Below are 17,322 nucleotides of genomic sequence, written 5' to 3' on the forward strand. Positions count from 1 at the left end.
GAATGGGAAAATTTGTTATACACACACACACACACACACACAAAATACAATAACACAGAGGTGGTGTTTTCTTCTAAGTGAGTGTCTGGCTCTTCAAAATCTTCTCAGGGGGGTGTTTGGCTTCTTTGGTTCAATATAATGTCTGTAAAATTCATACACATTATTGTATGAGGCAGTCAGCTTTTCTTTTATTGCTATGTAATATTTTATTGTGTGGATATACCACAATTTCTTTATCCATTCTACTGTTAATGGATATTTTGGTTGTTTCCAGTTTGTTTATCATGAATCAAGCTATGATAAACATTCTTCTATATGTCTTAGGTAGACATAAACATTCATTTTAATAGGTATATATTTATAAATTGGATTGCTGGGTCATAAATTTAGCCTTAATAGACACTGACAAACTATTTTCTAAGGTGGTTATAATGACTTTTCAATCCAATCACTAAAAAATAAGAATTCTAGTTCCTTCAAATCCTCCCCAGACCTTGGTATTGACAGCTTTTCTTCTTTCTTTCTTTCTCTCTCCTTCCTTCCTTCCTTCCTTCCTTCCTTCCTTCCTTCCTTCCTTCCTTCCTTCCTTCCTTCCTTCCTTCCTTCCTCCCTCCCTCCCTCCCTCCCTCCCTCCCTCCCTTCCTTCCTTCTTTCAAGATTACACAATAATTTATTGAGCGCATCCTCTCCCTGCCCTTGCAGTTCTCGGTCACTTTTCCCACTTGTAGATCTTCTTCACTAGCTCCAGGAGGACGGCCAGGGTCAGGGGCACAGCGTACTGCTCAATGAGCCCACAAGTGGTTGTAACTGTCTTCCTCATATTGCAAGAACACAGCTTGCAGATCAAGCTCCTCCTATAGTGCCTTTACCCAGGCCACCTTCTTTGCCTCCTTCTGCCCATAATTCTCCTTCAGGGTCTGGTGTTTTTCCACAGTGGCCTGTTGCAGACACTTAACCACCAGCCAACTACATTTGTTGTCCTGGATGTCAGTGCCAATCTTGCCAGTCACACTGGATCCCCAGAGAAGTCAAGGTAATCATCCTGAATCTGAAAGAACTCTCCCATCTGCGGCAGGATCTTCTTGGCATTGGCATGTTCCTTTTCCCCATCAATGCCTGCCATATACATGGCAGCAGTTACAGAAAGGTAGAATGAGTAGAAACCTGTCCTGTACTTGACAATAGCTTTGTACTTCTTTTCAGTGAATCTGTTAAGATCCACATTGCCCTGGAGGGCTGTGATGAGGTCCAGGGTCTGCCCAATCTCAGTCTGATAGGAACTCTGCAGAAAGAGCTCTGTCAGGTTCAGGTAATAGGGCTACTCCTGACAGTAGAACTTCAGTAGGCAGTAGAGAGATGCTTTCAGAATTATAACATCATTGATGGCATTTGAACCTATGCCTGGCTTCTGATACCAACAGATCTTCTCTTGGCAGGTGAGGGATGAATCCATGATGTTGTCGGACAGCAGGAAGAAAGCTTGCAGCAGTTCCACACACCAGCTCATGGTTAGGACATGCTAGAGACTATCAGCATCTTGTTTTCTTGGCTCCACCAGCTCACGGAATGCTACTAGCACTGTCAAACCTCGCTGGCATTTACCTCCAATGGCATTGTACTTCAGGACCTCCCTGAGCTGGGCAATGGCATCTCCAGGTGCCCCATCTCATCTTCAGTCAGCACCTTAACACTCTGGGAGAAGTGCTGGAGAATATCCTGCTTTTCTTGGGCATAAACGTCTGACTTCTGGTCTCCTTTCATCCTGAGGGAGGAGCTAAGTACTCTGTTCCTGGACACAGGCTCCTGCTTCACAGCCTTTATAATTCTAGTTATTCTACTGGATGTGTACTAGTATTCTATAATTAATTTTATTAATTAAAACCAATTGGAACACTTTTTCTGACCCTCATTGGCCATTTTGATATCCTTTTTGGTGAAGTACCTGTTCAAATATTGTCTACTGTTTCATTGAATTGTCTCTCTCTTATTAATTTGTAGGAATTTTTGATATATTCTGGATAGGAGCTTTTTGTCAGTATGTGCATTGCAAACATCTTCTTTGTGTTACCTTTTTACTAACATGAAAGTTAAAACAATTAGTTTCTAGAAGAAAACATAGGAAAATACATTTATGACCATGGAATAGGCAAAAATTTGGAAACATAACAAAAAAAGCATTAACATTGAAGAAAATATTGAAAAATTAAGCTTAGAGAGCCATTTTAACATATTTATTTTAAAGTCTCTTTAAGAGTTTTAAATAGTCTCTCCTTTCTTTTTGTTCTTGTTGTTGTTATATGTGTCCATTTTCTCTTATGGAGATTTATTTCCTCAAATATCTTCCTGTTTATTATTATTGTTATTCCCTATAGTTGGCAGAATCTATTTTCTGATGCAACCTAAAAGTTTTTGGACTATAGAAAAATCCTTTAATAACAGACTATTCTTTTGCCATACTGGGGCTTCTCTAGTAATGGATCAATTTTATATTTAGTCACAATTTGAGGGTCTTTATTTCACATATACAAATCAGAACTCACACCTATACTTGGAACAGGCTTGTGTATCTAATATCTTTTGAGTGATCATAGCCATAGTCTCAGGAAAATAATATGATTTCTTGCTGTTTCTCCAGGTTGTTGGGTAGAATTTTTTCGTTCCCATTTCATAGATAGGGAAGTGCTTGATAACTCCCATATTTTGTAGCACAGTTTCAGTTTTCACACAGCAAATGCCTGTGACTGTACTGCTCCAGCATGGGTGGGAGGCGGGCAATTCTAAATCAGTTCAGTCTCCAATTTTGATCCCCAATCCCTGCTATGTGTTTTACTCTGTGTTTCTGAGACAGAAATTTTAGGGCTACACCTGGTAACATCACTGAAAAATATATTTTAATAAATGCTGGACAAAACTGTGAAATTAGGGTCTTGGTCATCTCTTTGTCCCTAGTCCTAGCAGAGTACTTAGATAGATTGTGAGAATAAATTAAGACTAAATTGTAGTTCTAATGCAGACTGAAATGTGAGGAAGATATAGTTGAAATTTCTTTTTTCTTTTTTTTTATTGAAACATAATCAAATGTACATATCTGTGGAGTCCTGTGTTGAATGTCAATACCTGTTTGCAATATGTGATGTTCAAATCAGGATAATTAGTATATTCAGCATTACACAATGTAATCATTTTTTTGTGATCCTTACCAAATTCAGAGAAACTGTGGTTTATTTTTCTGAAGACTGTCTTTAGAATGATTCCATTCTTGTTTGTGTAAGTTATAACTATTTGACAAGAGTCCATGAAAAAGAGAATATGATAACCCTTTTGTCAATACCAAAGATGTGTCAATAATGGAAAAACTCCTGTGCAGCCTGTCCTGGGAACAACAAAGCAGACAATACCCATTATCCATGTGTCATTTCCTTGTTGAGGACATAAAAACAGATCAAGGCAAAACCCAGTGCGTCTTTAAATTAGTGGCATAGATCGATGCCCATATTTCTCAGTGTCATGTTTCATTACGTTGAACTATTTATGTCATCGTAACCTAAGGCATCTTAATGCAACCTGACATCCAGGTTATGCTGCATCAAAAAAAAAAAAAAAAAAAAAAAGCTATTGCATTTTGTTAGTGGGTTGGAAAGCATTCCAGGTCTCTTTTTCTGCTCAGTAAAGGGTTATCACATGTTGAGTGTGTGAGTGGGGGATACAGTTTTGTATTAAAGGTTGAAAGGTCAGAGACCTTAAATTTAATTCTGTCAGAAATATTCCCTTGACTTGGCCTCTCACTCCTTTTTTCTATCTCTGATAGAGGTTTCAAGATTAGTTTAGGGCAAGTAAAATTATTCTTCAAGATAGAGTTTAGAGAGGATCACTTAAATTGGGGCAACTCCTCTTCAACTCTTCAAATGAAAATGTCACTCATTTTTGAAGATTCTACTTAAATGCTATGCCTTCCAATAAGCTTTCCCTTTTTAACACTTAGTTTTCTTCCTTCTTTGAACTTTTATAACAAATCATCTGTTATGAAATATTTTAATATCCTAATAATATAGATTTTTTGAGTACATTTCTTAGTTATATTAAATATCCTGAATTTCTTCAGGATAGGGACTAATTTTATTGCTGCAGCTTAGTGATTCTGTAATCTTAAGTGTCCATAAAAATAACTCAAAGTGTGTCTAGAAATTTAGGACCTTTTACATTACCACTCTGATACAGTGGGTCTTGGGTAAGAATCAGTAATCTGCATTAGTAACAAAAGGCTGTAGGAGAGTATATACAGAGAAAACTATACTTATGCACATCATAGTCAAACTACTGAAAACAAAAGATAAAGAGATAAAGAGGACATATTAAAAGTTGCTAGAAAAAAAACCAACACATTACACACATTACATACAGTGAAACAATAATATGAAAGATGTTTGATTTTTCATCAGAAATGATGAAGGCCAGAAGACAATGGAATGGCCATCTCTAAAGTGTTGAAAGAAAAAAACAAAAGAAGCTATTAACCAAGAATCTCTATTCATTGAAAGTATTGTTAAAATATGAGGGTGAAATAAAAAACATTTGCACATAAATGAAAGCTGAGAAAATTTGTTGTTGGCAGACCTGTACTATAAGAAATACTAAATGAAATCCATTACACTGAAGGAAAATGATATCAGGTGAAAATTTGGTTTTATAATAAGGGGTGAAAAGCACAAATGATAGTAAATATATGTGTTAATTCAAAAGACTAACTTAATTTTTCTTATCTTAATTTCTTTAAAGGACAAATGAAAAGCAAAATGGCATTGTAAGGCATAGTTAAAACACATATGGAGATAGAATATAAGACAATAATGCTTCAAAAGTTGGTGGAGCTAATTAGGATTAACTGATTTGAGGCTCTTAACATTTGTAAAATCAGCAGTGTAAAGTGCAAAGTGTGAACTGGTAAAATATTAATTCCAATGATAATCTGATAAATTGAGAATATATATTGTAATTCCTGGAGCAACAGGAAAAATAACAACAAAAAGCAATATTGCTAAAAAGTCAATATGAGAAATAAATAGAATATGAAAACTATTTAATTAATCCAAAAGATAAAAAAAAAAGCCCAGAGAAATAAGTTAAAAATAAGTAGCAAGGTGACAGAATTAACCCTAACCACACAAATAATTACTTTAAATGTAAATGAACTAAGAGCTCAAATTAAAAGGCAGAGATAGTCATACTGGATATAAAAGTAAAATACATATTGTCTATAACAGACAATTTAAATGTAGCAGGATAAATGTAAAAGTATGGAAAAAATATATATATAATGCAATTATAGATGAGGTACTAACATTCTCTCAGTAGTTAATAGTACAAATAAGCAAAAAATCATTTAAGATATAGAGAATCTAAACAACACTATCAACCAATTTAATTTAATGGACAGCAACAGAACATCACACCCAATAACTGTAGAATACTTTTTATTTTCAAGTGCAGACAAAACAGTCACCAAGAGAGATCATATATTGGTCACTAAAATACATCTTACATAAATTTCAATAGATTGAAATCTTATAAAATATGTCTTCTTACCACAATGGAATTAAATTGAAAATCATTAAGAATAAGATGTATAGAAAAAACTCAAATATTTGGACACTAAGAAACACATTTCTAGGTAACCCATGGGTTAAAGAAGAAATTAGAAGAATCAGACAATATTTTGAATCTACTGTAATAGAAATACTGAAAATCTTTGTATGTTAAGGACACAAAGGCACTAATGACCAAAAAAAAAAAAAAAAAAAAAAAAAAAAAAAAGGCCTTGAATGAATGAAATTAAAAAGCTTGACAATATCAAATGAAGATGTATAGCAACCAAAACTTTCATACATTGCTGGTGAAACTATGAAATGGTACAATCACTTGAGAAATTGGTTGTTATTTTTTTAAAAAAGCTAAACATACACCTACCCTATGACCCAGCAATCCCACTCCTAATTATTTATCCAACAGCAATAAAAACATTTATCTATAAAATGACTTACACAATTATGTCTGTAATGGCTTTTTTCATAAAAACCGCAAGCTGGAAACCACCCAAATGTCTATTAATAAGACTATGGATAAACAAATTATGATATATTCACATAATACCTTACTACTCAGTCACAAAAGTGAACAGACTGCTGATGTCTACAGCAACAGAGATGTATCTCACAAACTTTACATTGAGAGGAAGTTCAAGAACAGACAAAACTAATCTATGGAGATTGAAAATCAGATCAGTGGTTACCTGGAACAGTAGGGGATTGATTGCAAAGGCCACCAAAATTTTTCTGGTTTGACAGAAATTGGTTCTGTATCTTGATTGGGATAAAGGTTACATGGGTATATATATTTGTCAAAATTCATCATACCAAATACTTAAAGTCTGTGAATTTTATTGTATGGAAGCTATGCTACAATAAAGTTTCTTAACAATGATTTCAGAAGCATTTGGACATGCAAATTCCTGGTTTTATTTTTCAGAAATCCTATTTCAGTGGGTCTGTGGTAAGAATCATTTAATTTGCATTAACAACCCTGATTGATCCTAATGTACGTGGTCCACCAATCATACCACTGAAAGTACTGATATGAAATAACATTGTATGTCACATTTTGACATACTGAAGTGGTGATCACATTTTGCAAAAAAGAAAAAAAAATGGATTAATGATTAGTTACAATGAGTTTGTTGTCTCTGAATTCTTTTCTACTAAAAGAAAAATATACTAACCTTTTTTTATTTTTGCAAAATGTCAAGCTTTTTCAGTTTCCTTCAGACTAGAAAATGTAAAGCTTGTTTCTTCATTGTCTCTTGTACATGCCACAATAATTTCAGTGTTTGCTTTTGCTAATGCAGTTTTCCTCCATCAAAGAAGCCTGTCCCTAGTCTTTCTGTCTGCCTTGTTTTCCCTCCTTTGAAAGCCCAGTGACGTAAAGCCCTTTCCAACTTGGCTTGATGCTAGTATCTAACCAATAATGATTTTCCCTTCTCTAAATCCTGTTGTTCTTATTGACTATTTTATTCAGCCTGGCACTTACACACATACAATCCTGTACAGTTATCTCTTTCCCATGTGGCTCTTTTCTCTTCAATAATATTGTGAACACTTATCAAAAACATTTCTGCTTCTCAGTCTCTTATAGCCTGTCTTCCTCTACCACCATGCTAAGTAAAATTGAAATTCTCAATAATGTGCTTTTAACTTAAGAACACAGATTTTGGGGTTAGATGTGAGTTAGAATTCCCATACTACCATCTACAAACTATATAATACCAGGAAACTTATTTGTCTTCATTTATAAGAATGGGAATAGTAATTCTTTTTTCATTAAGTTATTGTAAGGATTAAATAAGGTAAAGTACATAAGCCACTTAGTGCACTCTCTGGTGCCGCTTAAGCACTTAGCAAATGGTTGTTGACAAGGTTGTTGGGGGTAATGTGCCATTATTGTGTAGATTTGATATTGTTATTTATATTGCTAAAGACCATCCAATATGAGACTGGATGGGAGTTTAGAAATTATGTCATCCAAGCCACTTATTCCTGTGACCAGAAAACTGAGGCCAGAAAGGAGCAGCCTGTTCATTGAATATATTGTCTTATAAAACAAAAGTTTTCAAGCTTCAAAGCTTATTTTCAGAGTTATATACACTATGTTGCAATTTAATGCTATATTTGCTACATACATAGAATATTCTCCCAGTGGAAGGAGTAAAATTCTACTCTCCATTTAGTGTGAAAGGTGACCATTATAATTTCCTATTTTTTTTTTTTACTATCTATGAACTATTTTTTTAAAAATATAAATCATAAAAGGTATAGGAGGGCAAGCCTCTTCCCTCCATGCTCTGCCTGCATGTATATTATACAACACATATGAGGATACTTCAAAAAGTTCATGGAAAGATTCATATTATTTTTTAATTCTTTCTTTCCACGAACTTTTTGAAGTATGCTTGTATATTCTCATATAGTCACAAATGTTCAGGTCAACCTCATTCAGGGAATAAAACAACTGACTTTATTACTAAGAGGTCATTGGTACTGTGATCTCAACACTCAAGGTTAAGTACATTTGACTTATTTTGGTCATGCATGCTTAGGCAGTTAATTCTTGACCAGTAAGTAAATGTCTTATTCAGAAAATGCCTGCCTCCCGATCTGGAGGCCACTACAGCACACTAGTGAGTTGATTGCCTTTCCATCATTAATTATGGCACAAAATACCATGCTGAGAGGATGTCTCTATGGGAATTTGCAGATGGTAAGAGAAAGAGAGATGTAAGAGATGAGATGTGAAACATGAAAAATAGAAGTTTTAAATCTTGAGTCTTTAAGAGGATGAATTATGGTCTGTGACAGTGGACCTCTGTGGCATGTGCTGCTTCAGTGTACACAGATCATAGTTGTGTTATCTTTGCTGTGGCATTCACCCTGTTTTCCTCTGACGCACATTAAACTCCCAGATGGTTCTGCAGTCACCACCCTCCCCCTCATTACTTATCCTGTGACTTGGACTCCCTGAGTGTCTGTGGTTAAGTGCTCTAAGAGCTACTGATTATTGTGATTTCCTTTAACCAGCTCGACACTTTCTTTGCTTTTCAATTTTTGATGTCAGCCCTAATGTGTTGGGCCAAACACGTTGGAACTTGTTAAGATTCTCCAAATAGCTCCTTTGTGCTGGAGAAATCACACCAGTGACAGGCCCTCTGCTCCATCTCCCTGGAGCTTTTATGCCTGTGCTCTGCCCCCTACGGTCCCCATCAGTCTGTCTCACAGAGGAACTGACATTCAGAGCCAGAACCCAGATACCAACAACACTTGTTATTTTTTAAAACTTCATTTCTCTTTCCCCATATTCCAATTCAAATGCTGCACGTAATAAAGTTGCCAAACTCTCCCTCCGTTGGAGTGAAAACCATTCATTTGTCGTCTCAATTTAAGATTCCTGACTCCAAATAGAAGAATATTCTCTGTGGACATAATGGGACATTTAGCAATTCATTCATTTTCTTCACATGCTACTTATTTAGGCACTCAGCGGTTGGCGGCTTTGATGTGGAGTGGTGAAATTATAAAGACATTACGTATCATAAAAATATAAATGAAAGAAAACACAGACCCTCTTTTATATCAGGCTAAATTGGCTGCTGTCATATTAAGGGTATTTTGTTTTATAAATTATACCCATTTCAAGGTATTCCCTTGCATGAATCACTACTTTGTCTTTTACTTCTTTTTTCTTTCTTTCTTTCTTGTTTTTTTTTTTTTTTTTTTTTTTTTTTTTAACAAAACAGGTTTCCTTTTCCAATACATGGAGGCAAAGAACTATGATGGATCAAATACTGAAATTAATGTATCTGGTACCAGACTTGACCTAGAATTTGCAACGTTGGGCCAGCAAAGCAGTTCAGTCATTCATGATTTGCCAAATCATGCGCTGGACATAACAAAAGGACTTAGGAGACAAACCAGATTCATGAATTATATTCTCTAGCATTTATTTTCTTGAAAAAGTTCCACAAATATTGCTATAACTTTAATATTTGGTATGTGTTGATTGTTCTCCTAAATACACTAATAACTCCTTCAAGAATCCATTCTGTCTTTGTCCATCATAAATGTACTTAATCCTATCCTAAGGTTTGCTCCTTGCTGGATGGGGATGTCCTTCAGGGAGGAGATGGCAGCTCCAATGTGAAACACAGAGCAGAGACACCTGCACCAGAAGGGAGCCAGGGGTTGGGTGGCTGTGAGTTGGAGCAGGTGAGGGGCCATGTTTGTTATTGCTGGAAGGATAAGAGACTTTGTAGCCCCAGAAGAGCCAAGCTAAAGGAGGAGCTGGGGAAGGAGTGTGAAGTCATAGAAGTCATAGTAGAAAAGAGTCAAGGTAAAAGATTCTGCTGAGAAAGGCCAGGTAAGAAGAAACAATGGGAACTGAGAGAAGACCAGAGCCAGCAGAAAGTAAAAGCAGAGGTGGTGAAATTTGTTGGAAATTGTCTACGATAAAATAAGGTACAAGATTTTCCCCATGACCTATTACTTTTCTATGTTAGAATTACCCGTTCTTCATGTTTGACCATTTTTGTCTAGAGTTGGCTGTTTTCATTAGCCTAGCATAGATGCTTAAAAAATGGTACCTCCTGAGATTATATGATTTGACCTAATACTATTCTGTCCAGTCTCCAAGAAAAGCTTGTTCTTACAAGTATTACAATATTCCAGAAAAGATGCACATTTTCCCCCTCCATTCTCCACTCTCTCCCTCTCTAATGGATCACTGCATTTGTTCCATCCTCACATGAGAATCTCCTTGACTCCTTGGTGATGTGAGCATGATGGCTTAGCCACCCTTGCCCCTCTCAAGTTGCTCCCTCCTGCCTTGTTAGAGCTTATCTAGTAACTGTGGCAATGATGTGCAAATTATAGTGTAATAAATTCTTAATCCAGTTTTATTTTAACATCTTCATTAATTATGTGGAAGAGGGAGACAACCACCTGCTAATTAAATTTTCAGATGTTGCTAAATTGGGAGGAGATGAAAACCCAGCAGAGAGCCAAAATGCAACATAAAGAAATCTGAAGAAGTTATGGGAAAGTGTAAGAAAGAACAGAATGAGGTTAAGTTTAGAAACAATGACATTGGGGACATCTAAAAAGGAGGAATAGTGGGTCTATAACCTCTGGGGCTAGGAACAGATGGATGCGATGGAGTGATGACAGGGGGTTCAGGGTGGGCAGGTGGACAGACTTCCATTTTCTCCTCTCAGAAAGGAGCCCTACCCCTCTCTGGTATCTGTACCTGATGGTTTGGTCACAATGACCCGTGAAAACAAAGGGAGAGAGAGCACCAGCAACTCAGTGGTTGTGCAAAGTCGTGCATCTTGCACCCCCACAGTACCCAGCACCAGGCTGGGCACATGGCAGATAACAAAGATTGAATTACTAACACATGTGAAAATGGCTTTAAAAAAAACAAAACACCATCAGAAGAGAAAAGCTTATTGTTCTTGTTGAGAATGATAATTGTTATCAATCTTTGTTAAGTTTAATTTCATTGAAATTGATTAGAGGAAAATGGCATATGTGGGCAAAGGTAGAAGAAGAGAAACTGCAGACAAAGTGATTCACATGGGCTCTTCCTCCTGAACACTTGCTCCATTTCTTGGGAATCGACTTGGGATGTTAGGATGCTGAGGCCCCTCCGAGACTGACCCATGTCCCAGGAGTGAAGCATGTTTCGTGGCTTTATTAACTCTCCTGGGATGGGTTATATGGAGAATTCAGTCAGGAAGAGTGGTCACTGAGTACAGGGTAGCGCCTTTGAGCAGTGTAAACATCACCGCCATTACATGGAGGAAACTTTTTTTGCTAGAACTACTAACTGACTCCCTCACCCTGGTCATGATCTTTTTCCAGATTCCGTCACACTGAACTTTAGTTAAATCCCCATTGTGGGCTCCTAATCTCGCCACCACATAACTGTGTGGCTCAAGTCATATACTTATATATTCCTGGTCTCAGCCTCTAAGTACCACTGCAGATGCTGCCCTGAACCCTGCTTAGTTTCCTTGCAACTCTATCCCATGGCTTACGAAAAATGCTAAATGAAAGAGTGCAGACAGAGGAGTGACCAGTGCACACTCATCCCTAAAGCTGAAGAAAAATCTCAAAGGTCATACTTGTCCTGCTAAAAAAGAAGAGGCAATTTCATCACATATGAAAAACAGCAGCATTATTAGGACTCTCTCTTCTTACAGTGGAGTTTTATCTATTTTCTCCCTTACACTAGACTCTGAATCCTGAGGGGCCATAGAATATGGCTTCTCTTTTTCTGGCATCTTCCACAATGCCTAACAAGGGGCAAACACACAGCGGGTACCCAGTAACTGATGGATAGCATTTGAGAGAAATACTGCTTCTCTCCTTGTACTTTCTTTCCCCCATTTAGAAAAACACAGGTGCAAATGTGCAGTCTTTACAACTCTCTAAAAGAAAAGAAAGGCTGTGGGTCGATATGACACAGCTTTTTGTCCAGTAAAAGTCAGGTAGCTCTTCCACCAAAAAGAATTAAATGACTCTGCTGAGAAAGCACTGGCTTTTCTTTTCTTTTTTTTTTTAGCACTGGCTTCTGTCATCTCCTGGCTGCTACCTGGTGAGTCAGTGAGTAGAAAAAAATGAAAATTGCCAGCCAATAAGTTTAGGATTGTGTGGAAAGAGGCTAATTGGTCTTTCACCTTATTTTCTCTGTTATTTCTTCAGGGATTAGGTTAAGCCTCTGTATATGTTTCATCGGGGAGTCATCGGGATTACACCTTGCCTTTCTGTCTATCATGCTGACAGCGCATGCAATGTCGACTCGATTTTGATAAGCCCTACCACTCATCATGCAACTCCTTTTAGTCAAAACAGGTATATAATTTATAGTGCCCAAAGCAGTTGTTGGTGTAAAAGAATTAACTAGGAGGGAGACATGGGCACCAAGACAGCCACTGAATCGTTAAGTGGTTATTCCTGTCTGCCTTGTGAGGACTGTTTTTTTTCCCCCCTTCGAAGTTTCTAAACAAGGGATAGATACATTTGTCATTCAGATATCTTGTCTTTTCCTGCTTTGGAAAAAAAAAAAAAACTGAAAAAAAAAAATGAACCTCCTGAAGTCAATGTCTAGGTCTTGTTGGAGAGGACGAGGTTTGGCAGTAAACCAGGGCAGTTGGCACTGAAGAGATGCTTGTGGAGTGAGTGGGGGGCAGGTCAAGTGGTGGGGGTGGCAGTAGGGATTAAGGCAGCAGGTGGGGAAGGCACAGCAGGGGTCCTGTCTGGGAAGGGATGTCAGGATAACTGATGGGACTCTCTCTGGAAGTTGCAGGCTAAGATGGAAAGGGGAACCTGAGCCAATCTCTGGGAGACATTAGGATAGGCATCTGTGGGCTTTGCTGTTCCCAAGGATGCTCACACTCTTAGGTTCTGCAAACTGGAGTAGCATATACTAACTGACCCAGGTATTATGGCTTGAATTGTGTCCCTCAAAAGTGACATGTTGAAGTCCTGACTCCCAGTACCTCAGAATGTGACCTTGTTTGGAGATGGGTCCTTATGGAGGTAATCAAGTTAAAATGAGGTCCTCAGGGTTGGCCCTAATCCATATGTCTGGTGTCCTTATAAAAAAGGAAATTTGAACATAAAGACATACATGCAGGAAGGATGCCACATGAGAAAGCATGATGCACCTATAAACCATGGAGTGCCAGAGATTACCAGCAAACCATCAGAAGCTAGGAGCAAGACATGGAACAGATTCTCCCACACAGCCCTCAGAAGAAATTAATCCTCCCAACACCTTGGTCATAGATGTCTGGCCTCCAGACATGAGACAACAAACTCCTGTTGTTTCAGCCACCCAGCTTGAGTTGTTTTGTTATAGCAGGTCTAGGAAACGAATACATCATGGAAGCTCCACCACTTTATATGGAAGAACCCATGCTCTTGTAAAGTCATATTGGCTCAACAGTTCCAGTTCCCAAGGTAAAAGAGACTGTCTGAAAGGAGAACCAGTGGGATTCAGACTTATTCTTTAACTAGGGCTCAGGAGAGGTTAAGTAATTTACTCAGAATCCAACAATAAACAAATGGTGGTGGTATGGTGAGGATCCAGAGCTTCTCTTTGAGGTACTCTGTTCTAAAAGCACATTGTCCAGTGGCGAGGTCAGGATACACCCTTGGAGGAGTTTCTTTAGGTTTCAAAGTGCCACCTTCCCATTGTTACCCTTGAGATGTCTTTCACATTAAGTTTGGTCATCTTCTGTCTGCAAGCCCTGCGCTCTGCTTTTTCAGGATCTTTGATCTCAAGGCAAGAGTAATTCTTCTGTATAACACCAAATCATTTGTTTAATTTCCTGAGGGACGAAGATTCCCACGTAAGCCAATGTTACAGATTCCTGATACTTATCCTTGAAGTTGCTATGCTAATATTCAAAATTTTAACAAATTCAAATGGAATTATGTCTAAAATGCATCATGCAGGCTTAGGCGGGGTATTCCTATTTCCTTAAGTAGCATTTAAGCCATCACAATGGCTTAAAATAATTTTTATTAATATCAGTTAGTACATTCTGCTGTAACATAGACAGTATCTCACTGTTTTTTTTTTTTTTCCTCCTGCCCCAAGCAGGATCTAAACTTCTGTATTCTGAGGTTTTAGCAGGAAGTGAGGAAGAAGAGTGTTCTAGTTATCCACTGTGGCATAATGAACCACCCCCAAACTTAGTAGATTAAAACCCCAATTTATTATTTCCTCCAATTCTGTAGGTCAAGAATTCAGGCAGAACTCAATGGGGAAGATATTTAACTCTATGTAATGCCAGCTGGGATCATTCATGCAGCTGTTTTCCACTGAGAGGTTGGCTGTGGCTGGGATGTCCAAAATGGTCCATGGCCCTCCAGGGTCCCTCTTCTTTTTGTGCTTGCTTACAGCATGGTGGCTAGAAGAGTGAGGAAGCAGAAGCTGCCAGTCCTTTGAAGTCCTCTGGGCCCAAGAGTTCCAGAACAACACGTCTGTCAAATTCTGTTAGTCAAGGAAATTTCCAAGATAATCACCAGGTTAAGAAGGAGGAGGATAGTCTCCACTTTTTGATGTGAGAAGCAACATACTTTATAGAGAATGGAAGATTTTTGGCAGCCATATTTGGAGACTGCCATTGTAGAGATTTAATGGCATTGGATGGCATAACAACAGGAAATTTGTACTAGCACATCACCTCTATGAACCTGTTCTTCCCCCATTGTAGTGACTAAAGTTACTAAATGCAAAGAAACAGAACAGTGGCCATCAGAGAACCAGGTTTTGACAACTGTATGGCCAACTCTGATAGAGATCTTTGGGGCCTGAAATGTAGGCTTGTGTCCTAAGTAGATCTCTTATCTTTCCCTCTTTTATGAATTTAAATATTTATAGAGGAAGGAAATTAAGTAGGAGAGACAAAATGCTTATTATCCATCTAAATGTCTGGAACTAGAAAATGGAAAAAAACAGATATAAAACACAAAGTCTCCTTTGTTGCCAGGACTAGAAAAGGGGTGGCAGAGGCCTGATGAGAAATAAAAAAAAAGAAAAAAACCTCCTTTTTAACACTCTTATTTCTGCTTCACACCACCTTTGAGGGAGCCATCAACTGTCACTTCTTTGCGCAATGGGCATGTCTTCTTTTAGTCAAATTTTGCATGTGCTTTCATTTGCAGCTCTGAACTTGCTGTGGGAAATGGGGAAATGACTTTTTATAAGGTGCCTAAATGGAGAGTACAGTAAACTGTGAGAGAAGACACCAGATTCCATGAAAGGCATGTAATGATTAAATATTAAGATGTTTATTTTGGCTATTGGGGCTATTTTAGGCTCTTTCTCAGTTCTAATGTGTGCTGTAGACCTGTGTTTCTCACATTGTATTGATTCTCAGGATCCCTTAGGGAACTTTTGAGAAAAACATATTCCCAGGGTCATATTATCACATATTTGATTTCAGGGTATTGGGGGATGATAGCATATGAAGAAGAAAGAAAGGAAGGAAGGAAGGGAGGGAGAGGGGAGGAAATAAGAGAGAGAGAGAGAGAGAGAGAGAGAGAGAGAGAGAGAGAGAGAGAGAGAGAGAGAGAGGAAGAAAAGAAGAAGGGAAGAGAGAAAGAGAGAAAGAGCGATTTTATGATTTTATTCTGAAGATATATAAAGAAACCAATATTTTGGACTACATTTTAGACAACAGAGAATGAAAGAGTTGGCCATGGTTTTAATGGAACAAGGTTTTCAAGGATGAATCAGAAGTTTATAGAGGTGGGGTATTTCCATAAAGAGGAAATACCATATCTTTTTATATTATTCATAAGGAAAAATGCTGATCTGGGATTAAGTCAGATGTAGGTGGATCTGTTATATGATTAGCCTTGAAATAGTCAAGGGTACCTACCAGGGAGGAAAGGAAGAAAAGTTCCGGCCAAAAGAGTGGGGCAATTATGGAAGCTTATTGTTTAGCAAAACAAGGTATTCAAACTATTGTAAAGACAGGCCATTTCTCTAAGCAGGCTCTTTTAGTTTAGGTGAACAACTAAAGTTGGCACTGGTGGTTCCACTTGCTCCTTGGCAATAGAAAACCTAGCTCCTGCTCCTGATGGCTATTACTGCTTAAGTTGTTGACATGGTGATTCACAGAAGCAGTTTTCCTCTCATTTTTTGTAGCATTTCCTGATGTCTGGGCTTCAGATGACCAGCTGGGTCATGGTGAGGAACATAGTACACTCCCAGGCCTAACTTCTGATGCTGATTGAATGTCAGGGATCCATTCCTTGGTTAGTAATATTTAGTAGTCAAAGTAGAAGGCTGTGTTAGTGAAACAGAGGTTAAGAGAAGGGAAAGTGGCGTAGAGGAGGAGCTTTGGCCTTGTTATCTGTTGATGTTGACCACAACCTATGAACTCAGACAATGATAGACATAAGGTACCTCAGAAACTGCAGAGGAAGAAATTGAAGAAAAGAAAATAGTTATTTCTTTTCAAGGGTCTCTGGGGGACTTCACAATGGAATTAGAACTAGACCTCAATGCCCCCAGCAGTTAGCCCAGTGCTTCATCTTCTGTACTAGTTTCCTTGATCTTAAGCAACATTACATTCATAAGAGCTGGAAATTTATTACTTTGGGCCATGAAGATGGAGGCAGTGTTTAGATTCCCATTTCCCTAGTGCAGAGAGCTTAATAGGGAGTCATTTTTGGACTTACATAAAATTATGACGTCAACCTTGTTCCCTTTCGTATAGTTTTACAGATTTTAATCACTATTAGATGGTAGCATGTTAGAAGTAGGTGCACCCATCTTCCAAGTGTCTGAAAAGATCTTCAGTAAATGTGGAAGATGAACTTCATAGCAGGAAAATTGAAATTCTCTTCTCTCTTGGATGAAAAAGAGTGCAAGAATATGGATGAATGTATTTAGGATACAGAATATAACAGGCAAAGAGCTATACATGTGATTGCATACATTTTGCGGGGTAGTTTAAATATCCTTGACGTTACATATTGAGTTTCTAAGCCTAATTTTTAATTTCTAAATTTCCAAACCAAGACTAAAATGCACAGTGCTGATAATGAGCTATGTGCACCATCAGTGCTGGCGGAGCTATCTGCGAGGGTTTCTCTGAGGAAGTGAGACTTAAGAACGAAAGGTATGAAAGCAATGAGGGCTGTCCGGGGATCTTTGGAAATGATGACATTGTTTTGTCTCTTGAGCTAGATGGAAGAT

At 37.9% G+C, this 17,322-nt stretch overlaps 1 pseudogene; it reads right to left on the minus strand.

Moving 5' to 3' along the window:
• Nucleotides 1-709: 709 nt before the first annotated feature.
• Nucleotides 710-1,797, minus strand: LOC134362196 (farnesyl pyrophosphate synthase-like; annotated as a pseudogene).
• Between the last annotated feature and the right edge of the window lie 15,525 nt (nt 1,798-17,322).

This window comes from Cynocephalus volans, chromosome 13 (genome assembly GCF_027409185.1).
Source record: "Cynocephalus volans isolate mCynVol1 chromosome 13, mCynVol1.pri, whole genome shotgun sequence".
Lineage (NCBI taxonomy): Eukaryota > Metazoa > Chordata > Mammalia > Dermoptera > Cynocephalidae > Cynocephalus > Cynocephalus volans.